This window comes from Pleurodeles waltl, chromosome 4_2, assembly GCF_031143425.1.
Source record: "Pleurodeles waltl isolate 20211129_DDA chromosome 4_2, aPleWal1.hap1.20221129, whole genome shotgun sequence".
In the NCBI taxonomy this organism is placed as follows: Eukaryota; Metazoa; Chordata; class Amphibia; order Caudata; family Salamandridae; genus Pleurodeles; species Pleurodeles waltl.
In genome coordinates this window covers 96,110,728-96,129,882 of record NC_090443.1, presented here as the reverse complement: position 1 = coordinate 96,129,882, position 19,155 = coordinate 96,110,728, and positions in this window count along the sequence as shown.

Here is a 19,155-nt window from a genome sequence, read left to right as displayed (position 1 = left end):
TCTGCTACTCGGCTTAGCCCCAGATCTAGAAATATTGGAAGCAAGGGTGTAGTGCGTGGACATGCAATTAAAGCCCTTGCAAAGTTGTTTTCCCCCACACTGATCTTATTGCAGTTAGCGTAACCCCATACCTCCGCTCCGTACAGGGCTGCACTTTGAGCCTTAGCCGTGTAAATTTTTATTGCTGGGGAAACAACCTTTGTAAAGGAGCTTTGGTAAAAACGCAATATGGATGAGGCTCTATGTTGAAGGAGCCCTGCACTTTTCGTAATCTGCTCTTCCCATAGTAGTTTACTGGTTAACCTAACTCCCAAGTAATCTATAGAGCTTACTTCCTTCAGCGGTACTCCCTCAATGTGGATGGAACATCTTTTCCTAGGTCCCTTGGATAAGACCATCAATTTTGTTTTGTTAATGTTAACCTCCAGCCCATAATCGCTACAGAATTGGTTAAACCGGTCAACAAGGGTCTGCAACCCCATTGGTGTCTTAGAAATGAGGAGTGAATCATCGGCAAAGAGCAAGATAGGGATTTTTTGTGTATTCAGGGAAGGGGCATCATTCTGGCCTGTGGACACAGCCTTTACTACTTCGTTGATAAATATAGTAAACAGTAGGGGGGCTAACACGCAGCCTTGGCGAACTCCTCTTCTGATTGGAATCCGTTCTGTCAGTTCGCCTTGTTCACCCCACCTCACTTGGGCATAAGTGTTCTCATGCAGTCGTTTTAACAGGAGTAATAGATCCTCTGGGATTCCCAATCTACCCAGCACTTCCCACAGTTTGGCTCTTGGGACCAAATCAAAAGCCGATCGCAGGTCTATAAATACCACATACAGGCATTGTTTGGCCACAAGTACATATTTCCAATGCAATATGGCCAATCGAAAAACCTGGTCTATCGTGCTTGTTTTTGCACGAAACCCTGCCTGTAGATGGGAAAGGATTTGGTACTCCTCAACCCAATTGATTAACCTCTGCAAAATTTGTTTTGCAAAGATCTTTTGTAGGTTGTCTATAAGGCTAATTGGCCTGTAGTTGGCTGGGAGATTAGCATTCCCTTTTTTATAAATGGGTATGATCTCTGCCCCCTTCCATGTACCTGGAATTTGCCCCCCTGCCGCTATACTATTTGAAATGGCATTTATATACCAGGACCAGATATGTGGTTCTGATCTATAAAGATCTCCAGGGAGCTTATCTGGTCCAGGTGCTTTGCCAGGTTTTAGGCTATTTATAGCCTCAAGGGTCTCTTCTATTTTAAAAATGAGGCAACGCTCAGGGACACACTGAGACTCCACTTGGGGGGCCATACGGGAATTTGGTTCCAACAATTCTGTTGGAGAGTGGGCCACATTGGTGTCCATTGGGCCCTCTGATAGGGCATAGAGAGTAGTAAAATGCTCTACCCAGCTTTCTGGTTGGATATGGTTGCTGGGACAACTCCTACCTCCATTTTCTCTTTTAGACAGAAGCTCCCAGAAACGCTTATTGTTCTTCTCTCTGGAAGCATCTAATAATTCCTGCCACAGGGAATCCTCCCACTGCTTTTTAGCATTAGACAAAGTTGCTTTGTATAGGGACCTGGCTTGTTTAATTTCCCCCTGGGAACCAGACATTACTGCAACTCTTAACCCAGACTTAGCCTTTGAGCACCTCTCATCAAACCATCCCTTGCTTGCCCCTTTCCCTTCATGTGTCTTTGACCGCCTTGTTTTATAAAAAAAAGACCGTAGTTGGGTATACATGTTGTCATGTATTTTGAGAATCGGAATATTCCCCACTGCCTGGTCTTCATACTCTGCCAAATTATTTAAAAAAATCTGATATATTGCTCTGATATGATGAGGGTTGGACACCACTTTTGGCCATGTAATCTTGGTGAATTTGTTGTTCCAACAAGATGACGGAATGATTGTGACATGGTTATTAAGTGTTCTCCTGAACGTTTCTCCAGAAAGAGTAAGGAGCAAGGGGAAATGGTCACTGTCACATCTTACTTCTATTTTCATATCTACCAATTGGGGCCACAACCTAACATCTACCAAGAAGTAATCAATAGTGCTTGTCGACATGCCCCTTTTAAAAGTAGGTGCGCTGTTCATATCAGATGGAGTTCTACCGTTACAGGCCCTAAGGCCATGATTTAAACATAATGTGGCTAATTGCATGGCCACCCGAGATTTTTTGCAAGGCTGGGTAATAGATAGTTGTGGGATCCCCCACTGCTCATCTTCTTCATCAGTTAAACCACTTGTGAGAATAGAAGGCTCGAAGGTACAGTTAAAATCTCCAGCTATGATTAGAATGGTTGAGGGGTGGAGGCTGCCTACAAATTCAGACAGAATAGCCAGGGTATGGGACTCGGAGCCATTTGGGACCGATCGTATATAAGCATTAACAATAACAATTGATAATCTTCTGTTAAACGTAATACACATGGCTTTTAGATCTACAGAATCAATTCCCAAAAGCTTGTAGTCACACTGCAAATTCTTGTTAACAAGTAATAAGAGCCCACCTTTTGACCCATATCTCACCTGTATCCATAGGAGGGGTGGTTACCCTGACTACACTGTGCCTTGTCCTCATGTCTTGGGTTCCGCCCCCCCCCCCCAAACACCAAACAGACTCTGGGTGTAGCGGGCGGCCAAGAGCTGGAGCTCCATGTTCCCCCCCAGCGATCTGAGCTCTCTTACTCCCTGATCTAGTGTGTACATCCGCTGGTTGGCTCAGAACTTCAGGATCCGATCCCAGGTGTCCTCCCGGGGGCCCAACCTTGGGGACCCCCCTGTTGTTTCTAGTCACATTTATATCTCAATTTCTGCCACGAGGGCGACCAGGGCCCAAAAGGTCCTTCGCCCTTCCCACCCAAAAACAGACTATGAGCAAAACCCCACATGTCACGAATGAATTGATCAGTCCCCGCCTCGGTTAGATGCACCTGGTCCCTGTGAAACATGTGGGAGCCCTTTAAGAGTTTGTGGGGGATTTTCCATAATCGCCCAGGGCCCGGGCAAAGCTTGGCCATCTCAGCGTTAAGCCGGCGTACTGAAACATTGATAGTCCTTGATCTGATCCCTGTGCCCCATTTTCAACGTGTCACCATGTGGGACCAAGCAATTGCTGCATTTGGAAATTATTTTGCCAACTTAGTGATCTCTAAGAATACTGTTTTCCTTAGTGCCTTACGCCCCAATCGCACCAAGTCGTTGCCTCCTAAGTGAGTAATAAGATCCGGGGACTGCAGCCCCCCACATCCTTTCGCCACATTGACCAAATGCTGTAGTTGAGGGATGCCCACTCCACCAATTCCACACCAGCGGAACGCCACACCTTGTACCATCGCCGGATTTGACCCTCGGAGCTTTTGCACCCGGTAAGCCGCCCGTCGAACAAATGTTTGCCCCAGAACCCAAACTACACGTTGAGACATTTGACTGAAAAGAAAAGAGCGCGAGGAGATCACATACTAGCATCAGCGCTGCCATTATACGAATTCAGGCCGGATGTACTGCTTGTAACACTCCGAAAAACGCCTGATGCCTTTTACTGTGGTAGCCGGCAGGCCAGCAGCCGCCGCCAGTGTGGCTGCCCCTATTCTAAATGAATGGGAGGAGTATCCTTTTTGATCCACCCCAATTGCCTTCAGGGCCGACTTTTAGACCTCCAAGAACTGGTAGCGCAATAGGCAGTTCCTGTTAGGGTGTATGAACAAGGCAGAAGAGCCTGCTGGAGGGCGGACCGTGAGGTATCTATTCGTTAGGGACACCGGGCATAAGGGGGATCCGGACGCGGCACAGAGTGTGATGTGCGCTCCTTTTTTAAGCTGATCTGTTTTTGATTTATGCTAGACTATAGAAAGGGACCCTGAGCTGACTGTCACGTCACCCCACTGTAACCCCCCTGCGTGGTCGCCCCTGGAGGAGCCCACCAATTCGCTGATGCGCAAGGCCTCGTAAAAGGCCACTGTGAATGCTGCGGAAAATAAAGCCGACTCAGCCTGTGAGGAGCAGACGTCTGGGAGTGTACGCAAAAGGTTCTCCAGCAGGGGTGCGGTTACAGGGCACCTGGCATCTGCACTAACGTGGGCCACCCTGGCCCATCCCGCTAGAGCCTGCCTTATAATAAAAGTATTCAAAGGTTCCTCCGGTTTTCTGATCCTTGCAAAGAAACGTATCGCCACCAAGTAAGCCTTTGCACAAGACACAGGGTGCCCCAAGATTTTTAGATGCTAGAGGAAAGCGCAAACCGCAGACTCAGTGAATATTTCGGAAATATGCTGCGTCTGCAAGAACCATCTGTAATGTTAGAAATCATTCTCATAAGCTCTCCTAGTGCGTGGTGCTAGAGATGTCGCTACTAAATCTGGGAGGGCGGGGAACCAATTCTCCACAGAAATTCTGGGAACTCCGTCATCTTCTCCATCGCCCGGGGGTGATACCGCAGAAAATCCTGCATTAATGAGCAAGACAGAGCGTCAGCTGCGTTGTTATGAACCCCAGGCATGTGTTTAGCCCTGAAAGTAATGCTGTGTTGCAGACAAACCAAAATCAGGTGTTTTAACAGGCGCAGGACCAGAGGGCATGAAGCCCCTTGGTGGTTAATAACTTCTACTACCGCCATGTTGTCAGACCAAAAGATTACAATCCTATTCTTCACTTTTTCCGCCCAGATATTTACAGCTACAACAATAGGGAATAATACCAAAAAGGCTATGTTCTTGGTCCAACCCCTGCCGACCCAATCTTCTGGCCAGTCAGCCCTGGCCACAAGGGGCCCAGTATTGTGCCAAAACCTATGCTACCTGCAGACTCAGTGTACAGGCCCAGCGTAGGGCTGGAAATCACCTTGTCCAGCTAGATGACAGCTCCATTGAACTCTTGCAGAAAAAGATCCCACAACCTTAAGACCTCCCTAACCTCCCCAGACAACTGAGTGTGGTGATGTTTCTCTGTCAGCCCGGCCATTGAACGAGCGATTGATCTAGAAAAGAGGCATGCCATAGGAATGATCCTCAGTGCAAAATTCAGCTGGCCTACCAGTACCTGAAGCTGGTGTAGGGTCACTTTCTTCTGAGACAACAGTGTACGAATGGACCCTTTGAAGACTAGCAACTTCTCCTGAGGCAAGCGACACTCCCCGGCCACAGAATCAATTTCAATCCCCAGGAAGGTGATGCAAGTAGAGGAGCCAAAGGGACCCCGAATTCCTCAAACATTGCGATCAACGACCGGGTAGCCTACCCGCACTTGTCAGACCTAGGAGGGCCCAGGATTAGGAAGTCATCCAAGTAATGAATGACATCGTGGTGACCAGTACGAACAGAAAAAACCCACCGAAGAAAAGTGCTGAATTGCTAAAAAATAACTGCATGATATACTAAAACCCATGGGCATGCATTGATCTTAGTAGTATTCTCCCCGGAATTGAAAACCCAACAGGTGATAATCTTCAGGGAGGACAGGAAGCAGTCGGAAAGCTGACTCAATGTTGGTTTTTGCTAACAACGCCCCATGGCCTAGCGCCCTTACTTTTTCCACTGTGTTGTCAACTGCTGCATAGTGGACCGAGCAAAGTTGAGGATCAATGGTATCGTTAACTGATGACCCCCGGGGAGCCGACAAATTGTGAATCAGCCTGAACTGCCCCGGTTCCCTCTTAGGAACCACTCCCAAAGGGGAACACACAAAGCCTGTTAAAGGCGGACTTTTAAAGGGGCCTGCTAGCCTGCCTAGGGCCTGTTCTTTTGTCAGCTTCCTGGCTACCACCAAAGAGTTCTGTGATGCAGAGATTAAGTTCTTACAGTGATTCACTGGTGAGACATTAGAGGAAGAAATCCTGAAACCAAAGGAAAAAACGTGAAGAAGTATCTTTGCGGAATCCAAGGCTGGGTAAGCCTGTAACCACAGGCGCAACGCCTCTAGTCTAATAGGGGAAGGCAGGGGGCGAGCAATTTGATGGCTTACTAGGATTCCTGCCCCTCTCTTTTGACTTCTAGATACATTTAAATTCTGGGTGGGAGGAGTGCCCGCAAAAGGAACAGTTGTGTCTGAACTTGCAGGATCTGGCGGACGTGAACACACCTTCATGTTGAATGTCCAGCAAGAACCCTTCTTCTCACCAGACACTTGTGGCCAAAAGGGCTGCCTCACAGAGACCTTGTTATTAACGCATTCTAGCCACACATTAACCTCAGTTTGATCCCAGCCAATGGATGGATCTTCTACCTTAGCCCAACGAAAATCTGTCATATTCCAACCAAGCAGACCCCCCATAAGTGTGTTTGGCCTTCAATATTTTATTTGCATAGTAAATCAAAGAGGTGCCCAACTCTGTTTTTTTCCTCCAACAGAATTGACATGAATACGTTCAAACCAAATAACCAGTTTGTAATGTTCTCTTCTATTTTGGGCTTCCTTTCAACATAAGAGGATGACTTAGGTTCTTTTTCTTTTGTCTCAACCTCCCTCCTTTTTGCCCTTTATTAATGAAAAGATGTCCACAAATTCCCCCTTCCATATCTTTTCCTTTACCTCTGTACTAACGTGAGCTGCCAGCTTACCTGGTCTGGATAGCAGTGCATCTGTTGTCCCTTCCTTTGTAGGGTTATCCTGACCAGGAACCTTGCTGGTACTAGGCAGGACGTTTTGAACTAAGGGGGGTGATGCGAGAACGGCACCTGGTGTCTGGGTGACACTCAGGCTATTAACTGAAGCTTGCAGAGGATTTGAAGTATGTGCCGCCGCCAGTGCGTCCACCTGGCGCTTTAGGTCATTTAGTGAATTCTGCAAGGAATTACTTGACCCCCAGGGGGTTGTAGGCGGCGGTGTGTTGATAGTTGGGGCATTAATACTGGCTAAAAACTTGGATACCTCTAGTAATGCCTGCCTGGAAGGAATCTGTACCTGCGCCTGATGCTCGGGAACCCGAGTAGGTGGGGGCACAGGCTGTGCAGGCAAAACTACCCCGGGTAAAGGAGCGGGAGGGACCCCGACTGCATTGTAGGATCCAAGGCGGCCAAGGACTTACGGATATCAGCCAAGACCCCCTCTAGACCCAGACCTGGTGATGTAGTGGTGCCATCAGTTAAGGCCGGAGGCGCGGGGGAGAGGCTGCGGCAGGGTCAGGATGTTCTGGTCGGGCAATCTGTGCTGGCGGACTGACCACTGCAGAGGGTGCCTGATTAAGGGAGGCAGGAACCGGCGTCTTTCCATTCCTCCTGCGCTTAACTGGGGGGGAAAGCAGCGCTGGGAGCTACATGGGACCGCTTTGGGTGGTTGCTCCTATCCCCACTAACTTCTTTATCAGGGGACCCATTGACCTCGACTGCTTCATCGCTCCCCAATTTTTCTAAAACCAATCTTAACAACTGGGATAATTCGGGGTCCCTCCCTTTTCCCTTTGGGGTTGTAGCCTTTTTTGGTGGCATATTGAAATGAAAACACAAGCAACTATCCTGAGGCTGAAATTGAAGAAGTTTTTATTTTTTTCAATTGTGTTATTGATGACCCTGCAAACAAGACGAATACAAACACAGTTAACCACTGGATCAAGAGGATAAAACTTCTTAAGTACTTAACTCTGCCAAGGCCAGCCAGAATAATTAGTGCAACCACACAGGCCACACACACCCTTTGGCTGGATGCAAGTAAGCCACTTATTAAATTAGCAATATTTCTTAAACATAACGCGCAACACAGGCAGGTCTAATACCACAGCTACCATGCAGTAAAATACATTTCACAAGCGATAAAACAGAAAACCAAAGCTGCACTTAAATTCTTTGCGTGCCAATAATAATAAGTATACCCTGATAAAAAAATTTAAAAAAACAGCGCGACCCACAAATACAAGAACAATTGGCCATGCGCGCATTCAGCAAAATACACAGCGCGTCAGTAATTGCGCTGCCTACCACCTGAAACGCGCTCGAAACACGCGTGGTTTAAAAGGTTGGGGGCACCTTGGTAAACCTGCAGCGCTTCCCCTGAGGTCCTACTTATGGGGACCGTAACAACTACACCACAAGCATAGCCCGGCGCTTTATTACAAAAAACATGTGCAACCTGTACAAAATGACTTGATTCTAAAAATCGCGCTGGGACAATTTTTCAAAACGCGCCTGTCACGCGCTGGCTCAAATGCTAAATCCTGCCCACCCGTGTGACCGGCACTCGGGCTTGGAATGCCTAGAGTCCCTAAATCGCGCAGTCAATACATTTAAAAACGTGCCTGTCGCAAAATGCTCCCCATGCGGTTTGAGAAGGGGGGCTCCAGCAAACAAGCAGTGCGCGCAGAGCTGGACATGCCAATACTTACACTTCTGAGGACCAAGCACCTCCTGCGATGCTCCGCTCCGGATAACCATGGCCGATGACCCTGAGGAATGTAGAGCAACGACCCAACGAAGCGACCAATCAAAAAGGAAGCAGGAACCGATGCCGAAAAGGAAGCGGGAATCCTCAATCGTGGGCCCCCGTATGAACCCAGCCGCCGCAACAGGTAAAGAAGAACGAGCCTTCTGGGGGGGGGGGTCTTAAATAGCCCCCCACCGGATTGCGGCGGCTGGATCCGGCCAGAAGCCAACGCTGACCCAACGTCTGGCCCCCTGCTGTACTTCCACCCCCACGCCTCGTGAGGCGTGGGGGCGGAAGTCCAGCCGGCACTGCGCATCTCCGGTGCGGCTAACGGGAGTCCTGGGCCTCGGAGGCCCCGACCCCTAACGGGCCACGCCCCCCCACTTTGGTGAGGGGGCTTTACCCTAAGAATGCCTACACTATACAATATGCACCAATCCTACCACTCTAGGACCTACCCTAACGCAGAAGAGATACACAATGCTATAGGCAGTGGAGGCACCCTTAACCGTGGTCCATGTCTCCTGTGCTCCTTCACACACCACAGATGTTTGACACCAACATACATGCTGATCAGAACATCCTTGCTGTGTTCAGTGTTTTGCTCACCCTCAGGCCAGGTTTTTGCTCTATAAATAAAAATACAATACGCCCTTTTTTTTAAGAGTTTTTTTTTTTTTTTTTTTTTTTAAGCAAATTACGACAATTGCTGAAAATGAGTCCAAGTGCTGGTACAGCAGTTACCTTGAAATATGCAAAATGAATTGTGTATTTTCTTAGGAATACTGCAAGCGCATCATTTAACTCTTAAAAAAAAATCTGCAAAACTGATTTAACAATCATCCGAGTGTAAGTTTCTATCTCACTGCTTACCAATGGTACCTTGTCATCTAGTTGTGAAATTTGTGTATTTGGTCATTGACTTATATACACCTAATGGGAAGTTCTAATGCAAAGTGAGACCATGGCACACAACGAGCAACAAGCTTCAACATGAAACTGGAATTTTTGTCAAATATAAGTTTATTAGAATGACAAAAAGAACACTCCAGGAATTGGATCCAGGTAAAACCATTTCTATCTTGTCAGCTGGTATTTCCACCAGTGGCATAAGCTGCAAATGGTGACTACTGGAAGCCATAGTTATTGAGGGGTGCTAAAACCATTCTGTTGAAGTGCAAACTCCCAGCCGTATAAGTTATTTAGCAATTTGAAACATATTATGCAAATGAAAATTAAAGTTCTAGAATTATTTTTACCAAAGCATATAAAACTTTTCAGTGTGCAATGTAAATGTGAAATTACATCTACAGAGTAAATCCTCATCAAAAACATAATTGTGCACAGCAACAGTAGGGAAATAGAAGACTGATACCCATGAGACTGCGGGAGTACCTTGAAGGAAATAGTTGCCCCAAGGAGAATACTAGAGGAGGGTAAGAACATTAGTACAAGACATCAGGGTAGGCACACATATAGAACAAGAATTCAATAATCTCAGATCTCATAAACCACTACAAAAGGTCTCCTAATAGTAAAGTAACCAGGAGAGAACACAAAACCTAGCAGCAGGTAGTGTTAGCATTAGGCAATCTCAATAGGAAGTCAATTGACAATATAATATAATGGAAAGGAACAACAAAAGTACTGAGTGTGCAAAAGCTGGGTGTGAACTACATGAGCGGGGAAACCCGTACAACTCACAACAGTCAGTAAGACCACCTTGCTCTTGTATTGACTGTCTGCTTTTACCCTGACGCATATAGGGGGTCATTCTAAGTTTGGCGGGCGGCGAAACTTACGCCGCCAAATGACCGCCCTGCGGTCAAAAGACAGCGGGGGCCATTCAGACTTTCCCGCTGGGCCGGCGGGTGCCCGCCAAGGGAGCGCCCGCCGGCCCAGCGGAAAAAGGCCCTGCAACACAGAAGCCGGCTCCGAATGGAGCCGGCGGTGTTGCAGGGGTGCGACGGGTGCAGTTGCACCCGTCGCGATTTTCACTGTCTGCTATGCAGACAGTGAAAATCATGCTGGGGCCCTGTTAGGGGGCCCCTGCACTGCCCATGCCAGTGGCATGGGCAGTGCAGGGGCCCCCAGGGGCCCCACGACACCCGTTCCCGCCATCCTGTTTCTGGCGGTGAAAATCGCCAGAAACAGGCTGGCAGGAAGGGGGTCGGAATCCCCATGGCGGCGCTGCTTGCAGTGCCGCCATGGAGGATTCTCCCAGCCGGGGCTAATCCGGCGGGAAACCGCCGGACCCGGCTGGGCGACCGCGGCTTTACAGCCGCGGTCAGAATACCACATGAAGCACCGCCAGCCTGTTGGCGGTGCTTCCGTGGACAGCCACCCTGGCGGTCTATGACCGCCAGGGTTGGAATGAGGGCCATAGTCTATTATTGTAGGTTTCATTAGTGGCATCACCTTGGCTGAGGATATGCTAAATCCGGTCTAAAAATTAACAAGTCTGGGACTGCTGTATGTGCTTCATCGTAGAATAAGTAACTCCCACTAATGTCGACCAGTTATTCTACATTAAGGCGCAAGATGTGCAGAAGCATTCATAGTCGCACTGTTTTGCTGTCACTCAACACACTTACTAAACCATGGATGACTAAACAGGTCCCTACTATGTAACTGAGTAGCACCACTAGTAAGATCTTAGAAACACATAGGACTAGGTCTGATCCCTACAAAAGGTTTGACAATAAGAAGCCAGCAGGACTAGGCTTATATCTAGGAATGGTCTCAGATCCAGAGCCAAGTAGAACTTTGCCACATACCTATGAGACCCATTGCAAAATGAAAGATGGATAGGTATCTTGTCTAAAATAGGTGTTACAACTACAGAAAAGTGTAAATAAGTCCCTCATTTAGAGTTTTGCAGACATGGTTTTGCATTGTGAATGTTTTATGGTTTCACATGCTGGGCATCGTTTCATCATCTAGTGGGTGGGTCGGCACTGTCTCTCCCCTCTCTTTTAGTCATTTTTTCCTTTTTGAGCATTGTCTACCATTTGGTAGTATGTCCATCTGTATGTGATGTCAGATGTATGCCCTGGAAGCTGTGAAGTCATCATATTCTTTTTCTCTGCCACTGTGTCTGGATACAAATTTTGGGATCCCTGTAATGTTGCAGCAGAGCTAACAGAATTTGTTTAGGGTCCTTTGGGGAAATAATTGAAATTCCAGGGAAAACCAAAGTCCCAGCAACTGACATTGAAATTCTGATAACACAGAGAAAGAATGTTTCTGGGACTCATCACATAGTAACTTCAGCGTGGGATGGAGAATGCACACCCAAGCATTCAGAGGCAATGAGATGAAGCATATCACTTTCAGGTTTTGGTAAAAGTGCCACCACTTTGAGTTTGAGTAAAAGAACAGACAAAGGGGCTGCAAAATTGTTTGTCAAAGCACCACAGATCCATTGGGAGTGAGATGTGTGCAAAGCTCCTGCCAATAGCATGAAAGTCAGTCAGAGAAAAGTAAAGGAGGGCACACCACACCACGATGCAGTGACAAACTAAGCAATACTCCTCCAGGGATTTGGAGCAGTTTAAGGATGAAGAAAACCCAATAGAAACCAAGGTGGCATGTGGGTTTAATCTGACACTAAAAGACAGTCTAACCTATAAAGCAGAATTTAATGAAACATACACCACGAGAAGGCAAACACAAGAAGCAGCTGGTAACACCAGAAGGCCATAGCAGGACAAAGCGAAAAATCTTACGACTCGAAGTCTTCCAAGACATTATTAATGCCAACATCTTTGGCAGCTGAAGAGAAGCTGAAACATAGAGAACCCCACATGTGAAAGCTAAAAGCCACCACTGGTGGTAAACCTTCAGATCACCAAAGGTGATCAAGAACAGGAGCGGGAGAAAGGAGACGAAAACTCCGAAGAGAAAGGCATTCTGGATGCCAAACAATGGGGGATCGACAGGAAAAGGGAGAAACAGACTTGAGGCTGAAATTGCAGTACCAATCCAAAGAAAAATTATTTAGGGGACTCCTTGAAGGGATTTTGGATCCCAGCAATGGCAGGGAGTGACTAGTAAAGCAAAGACCGCCCATGAAAGGGGCATAACGGGCCGGTGCCATAACGGCTGCCTTGGACCCGGAAGGGACCGGTCAAACCGGTTTTGTAGAAAACACTGCGCCCAGGCAAACGGGATGCTCCCCTCCCCCTACACAATAAAACAACAATTGGGGGAGAGAGGGCGCAAAAGGACAGTAAGACCAATAGGGAGGGTTTGAATCATTCACACCCCCCAATGAGGTAACAGGTAGTCACCTGCATGGTGTCCGGGGGGACATTTAAATGAGCCCGCCTGTTCCATCCTTTTCAAACGGGCAGACGAATCGGGACAGTGCGCAGGAAAGAAGAAAGAACAACCACCCTCCCACCCAGACAACAGGCATTTCGTCGCGATGCCAGACAGAAAAAGGGGCAGGGGGAAATTAAAGGACGTTTTACCTAAATTATCGCTAGGCACACTTAGTAAGGCAGTGTGCAGATGGGAGGCTCTACACCTGGGGATGCCTTACGGCAGGGTGAAAAGAGACCAGCTATGGGAATAAGCGGAACACGGCACTCACAGCCCAGACCCACCAGGACGGATGACAGGGCACAGACATATGCCAGGTAGCGAGTTGGGCTTAATCCAGAAGTTCTTGAAGCTACCCCTGTGGTGACATATGGTAGAACGAACAATATGGAATGAGTCCGCTCAGAAACGAAATGTGAAATTGCCTACAGACAAAATGGGTCAGCAAGACATGACAAACAGAGGCCAGGACTCAAAGGCCGGTCAGTCACTGCATTTAAGAATTTTGTAATGTTGATTTTAAGAAATTGCTGGTTCTTGATGTATGAAACAGACAGAAAAAATTGAGTATGGTTTTTAATATAAACGTGATGTTAATTAAACAGTGAAATTAAGGTCTTTGACACAGTAGCAGAATGTTCAAGAGTATTAGGCAATAACACATGGGTCTATAGCAATAAAAGCAGCCAAGTTTATCCACAGCTAAGTATGGTCACACTTGTTTGTGGAATTGTTGAAATTGTAAATTACTGGAGTGAGACAAGTGCTGGAGGAACACACTGAGCTGGAATCTCTAACAACGCCTGTACCACAAGAGGAAGAACTCTCTTAGGAATAAGAATACAAAGATGAAGCGAATTTGAGCTGGGCTCTGTCCAGGAGCCCAAAACAACAGAAGGAGACAATAAATGTTATGATCCGCATCCATAAATAGTTAGAAAAGGGGATGCAGACTACTGAATGGGACAGGTTCCTGTTGTCACATGGATGAAAGATCACTATAAAACGAGATGGATTATAAAAAGGCATAGGAGACAGAAAATGCTCACCTCATTAGCAACAGATCATGTCCTGTTTAAGGGAGAACACAAATACCTATTAAATAATTCCATGCATAGTGGTGGGCGGGAAAACTGCCATATCCTTAAGTGCTACTAGCTTCATAAACACCACAAGGAAGGTGATAGAGATATCTTACATGGACACATACCGGAATGGGGATATATTCATTAGGTTAGGAGCTGAGGTATCTCTGAAACCAGAGGGCAACTGTAATGGCGACTACTAAGATGTTATGTTTTTGAGTTTATCTGTGTGATACACAATTGTTACTGCAAATTATAGCTCGAGCTGTACCTTTACTTGGATTTATTATATCCAGATGACTATGAGATCACACCTCTTAACCGATAATTAAATATCTGTAAAATTTTGGGTGTTTACCTCACTGAAATGCAAATGAAGAACTAATAAAAAGATTACTACTAGTAACCCTGCCAATATCATAGAGCAAGAAACAGTACGTGCCAAATCTACTTAGTGACCTGGATCAGGGGAAGGAAGCCTTCAGTCAGATGGCCTATGCCAAGACCATAACACCTGGAGTCGGGAGGAAATACAAGCAACATTTGAGAAAGCTGCCGCAACACACTGGCATAGAGCCAATTCAAATGCTAAACAGACATGGCCATCAGCATTGGGAAAGATGATACAGTACTACCCAGACCAATGCTTGAAGAGGCCTCACATCAAAAATGCATACAATTCAAACTGCTGCAAAATCTATGGACAGCATGTGAATCTAGAAAAGATTCACATTTCAAAACGAAATGGTCACTTACTCGCAGGACTTATTTTGCAGCTTGAATAATTTTCTGGATTCACAGATGGCCCAGCCACTTCTCCAGAAGGAAATAAGATGTGCAGGGGATATGTATAAGGAGAAACAAAGCACAAATAAGTCTATAAGTCACCAAGGAGGAAAAAATAGTCTGAAGATGGCAATCACACAGATGGGCCTTCAGGGCTTATGTGTGACACCAAATGTTCGACAGTCGCCACAAAGAAAAAAATGATGACTGAAAGGGAGGCAATTCCAGACCCGACCACCACATGGTAAAATAATGCACAGCATGTGAATCCAGAAAATTCATCCGGTTTTAGCCTACAGTGCACCTGCAGGCTCCCCTGTTGAGACCTTACACTGACGGCCGGTGAACTTGAGGCCATCATTGTACATATCTCAGTCTGATAGTGCTCCTTAGGCAGGACCTTCTGAGGTGCTTAATAGGTCGGGCGCGCAAACGTTTTGACTTGTTGTAAGTATTGTGGGATTTTAACCATGCCCATCTGACGCCCATCCCTTTCATTCGTTCCTGGGATTGCCTTTAAAAAATCACTTGATGTGATTGGTAAATGCTTTACGTTTGTCCCACCTTGAGATTTTTTTTGTCACACCTTGCAGACTGTCCCTGTTACATGGAATTATTGTACGATTGCCAATATTAATTTCAGCGGGAGTGAACAATTTTTTTCTTTTGTCTCTCCTCTTCGTGCTGCATGGCGGTCACGTCGCTAACAGTACGAACGTACACAACAGCGTGAACTTGATCGGCAGTATTGGTGCGCCGGTCACATTGTTCACAGTTACCTAATCGGAGTAATTTCTTCTGGCTCTCCCCTTAAAACACTTGAAATTGGTAAATACTTTACGTAAACAGAAATCCTCAAAGCAAAAGTGGCTCTCCAGACACAACAGGAGACCCGATACTACAATATTCACTGCACTCGGGAAAATCACTCCATAATGCTTTGCAGGGCATTACTTTTCTAAAACATTTTTGCTCATAAGTCAGCCTGTGGTGGTCCTAGGACAATATGACCACCTTGAAAACAGTGACCACAATGTGCTCTTTCTATCTATCATCTCTGGGTCCCCTCCCTATGTTAGTAGGGTTTCCAAAATAATAACCCCTGCCAGCATTCATTTTTTATTTTTTATAAACACTCTACTGGCTGGAATTTTAGTTTTTCAGTTGGGAATAGCTTGTGCTTTAAGGGCTTTGTTTGTAATACCATTGCTATAGGCCTGTTACTTCTGGAAGCATGTAATGCATTACGTGTTACTTTCTGCCATTTTCTTTTGGTGTGGTTATGCCCTCTAGGGACTAATTATATAGTTATATGACCATATTTCTTACAAATGCTGTTTTCATTGTGGTGTCCTCTAGGGACTGTTCTAAGCATTGCAGTCTTATCAACATACTAAAATATTATTGTCCCATAATGCTTTGCAGGGCATTAATTTTAAAAAACATTTTTGCTCATAACTGAGCCTGCTGTGGTCCTAGGACAATGGGACCACCTTCAAAACATTGATCACAATTTTGTCACGGTATCCTTTCCTCAGGATCTACACGTCGCTGAACAAAAGGCCCACCTTCCGGCGTCACCAACTCAGAAAGCTATTATAGCACAGAGTTATGATGAAGCCAGTCGGGGGGAAGGGAATTAAGGTAGGGAACAGCAGGGAGAGAGATCTGAAAAGTAAAAGTTAAAACAAATATGCATTTACTCATTCATAGAAATGTAACTTATCAATAGACCCTTGACTAAATGCGTCTCAGAGATATTAGATGGAGACCTCTTTTGAAATGAGGGCAAAGCCCCTTCTTTGATACATGGAACAAGAGTAAACTACAGAATCAAGAGATGGCAAGAACTTTGAACTATGATTATACACAGAATATCAATCCTGTAACATCTATGTATTCACAACATAAACCTTTGATCACGACTTAGAAAATCTCAAAGAATTAAATATGCCTTTCACATCTTAAGCTTTTCAAAGAACAATGAAAACTATGTTTTGCTTATCTCCAGAAATACTTTCACATTCACAGCAATAAATGCCAAACAGTTTTACTCATTGACCTTGAAGCACTTTACTTAATAATACCAGGATGCGCTTTTACTCAATAGTCTGAGTCACTTAGATTTTTGTGCCAAGGACCTTTTACTCCTGTGAATTGAAGCACTTTGATTGTCGTGCCAAGAGCGCCTCAAACCTGAGGACTGAAGCGCTTGAATTGCTATGCCAAGAGCGCTTTACATCTGTGAACTGAAACGCTTTGAATTGTTGTGCCAAGAGCACTTTACATCTGTGAACGGAAGCGCTTTGAATTGTTGTGCCAAGAACGCTTTACATCTGTGAACTGAAGAGCCTGAATTGTCATGCCAAGAGCGCTTTATATCTGTGAACTGAAGCGCTTTGAATTGTTGTGCAAAAAAGTGCTTTACATCTGTGAACGGAACCGCTTTGAATTGCTGTGCACAAAAGTGCCTTACATCAATGAACTGAAACGCTTTGAACTGCTGAGCAAAAGAGCGCTTTACATCTGTGAATGGAAACGCTTTGAATTGCTGTGCACAAAAGCGCCTTACATCAATGAACGGAAACGCTTTGAATTGCTGTGCACTAAAGTGATTTGCATCTGTGAACGGAAACGCTTTGCTCGTTATGCTAAGGGGCGCTTTACCTTTTGGAAGTAATGACTTCCTCCAAACTTGGATTTAGCAAGGCCTTACCGCTACGAGTATGACCTACTCGTTTTTGGATGCACCATGGAAACAAGGATACTTTGGTTAGAGAACACTATGCCATTCAGGAACTCTGTTCTTCTCCAGAGAAACCCCCACAAGGTCTGGTTGTATTGAAGTCTTCAAAATAGTGAGCAACCAGCTTGGGTGTGGCTGGGCTTTATAGGCCTGCCACACCCCAAGATGGCTGCTGCGTCTAAAAACATGGGAATTGTAGTCCAACATAGATGAGCACTGATAATAGCATCTTGTCCACCAATGCCCTGAACCTGCAGCTATATGAGCTTTGCCACAGGGCAGATGACGCTGATTATCACCTTTGGAACAAGAGGGGATGACAAGTGGTGCGCATAAAGCACCGCAGAGTCGCGCAGCGCAGTTTCGGACGAGACCTGGACCGCGCCTGGCCTTATTCCTGACATTACACCCCTCTCCCAAGCGCAGTCCAGGGCCTGGTTTATCACGATGGAGGAGGTGAATTTGTTGCATCAAACGTGGTGCATGGACATGTCTTGCAGGTTCCCAAGAGTCATTTTCCGGTCCGTATCCTTTCCAGGACACCAAGTACCAAAGGGAAGACCCCCTATATTTAGAGTCTAGAATAGATCGCACCTCATACTCCCAATGACTTTGAACTAATAGAGGAGCAGGTTGTGTGACGCTTGAGGGCGAAGCTGGTTTAAGAAGCAAAGTGTGAAACACTGGGTGAATTTTCAAAGACAATGGTAATTTTAGCTTATAAGTTACTGGGTTTACTTATCGTATTACTTCATAGGGCCATATGAATTTTGGATGAAACATATTTTTATTTTTGAATACAAAGTTTTTTGTGGATAACCAAACTCTATCTTTGATTGTATACTGAGGACCAGGCTGGTGTTTTTTGTCATATTGCTTTTTGTATTTTTCCTTTGCTTGACAAAGATTTGTTTGTAATTGTGCATGTATCTTTTTCATGTGTGTTAGCATGTCCTTGACTGCTGGAGTGGTTTGAGTAGATGCAGGTAACATAACTGGCAAAATATGTGGATGACGCCCATATAAACCATAGAAAGGAGTTGAGTTTATTGAAGAGAGGTGAGAGTTATTATAAGCCAGTTCTGCAAGCCACGAAAGATCCAGCCAGGTTGTAGGAGACTTTGTTGCATAACATCGTAAATATTGTTTCAGAGTTTGGTTTAGTCTCTCTGTTTGGCCATCCGTTTGTGGATGATAACTAGTAGATAAAGTTGAATCAATTTGTAGGGCCTTACACCATTGTTTCCAAAAACGTGCAGAAAATTGTGTTCCTCTATCAGAGAGGATAACTCTTGGAAGTCCGTGAAGCCGAACTATATTTTTAAAAATGATCATTGCAAAGTTGTCAGAAGTTGGTAGTCCTTTACAGGCAATTAAATGAGCATACTTGGTAAGACTGTCTACTACCACTAGAATGGTTGTAAATTGTTTTATTTGAGGAAGACCAGTAATAAAATCCATAGAAATATGTTCCCATGGATGATTGGGAATGGGTAGAGGTATCGATAGACCTTTGGGTTTGCTATATCCACCTTTGCATCTTGCACATACTTCACATGATTGTAGCATTTGCTTAAGGTCATGAACAAATGTAGGCCACCAAAAATACCTTTTCATGAGTTCTATTGTTTTTTGAGGATCTGGATGACCTGCCAGAGGATGCTTGTGTAACCAATGAAAATCTGTCTCTCTTAACTCTTCAGTAGGCAGGAATACTCGAGATTCATGTAGAGGTAAGCCTTGTTGAAAAGATCTCTTAGTGTCTTGTTGTAACCACTCTTGCCACTTAGTGATGTGAAATGATTACAAATTAAATTGAAAAATTTCTCGGCAGCTACTAAACACAACACTT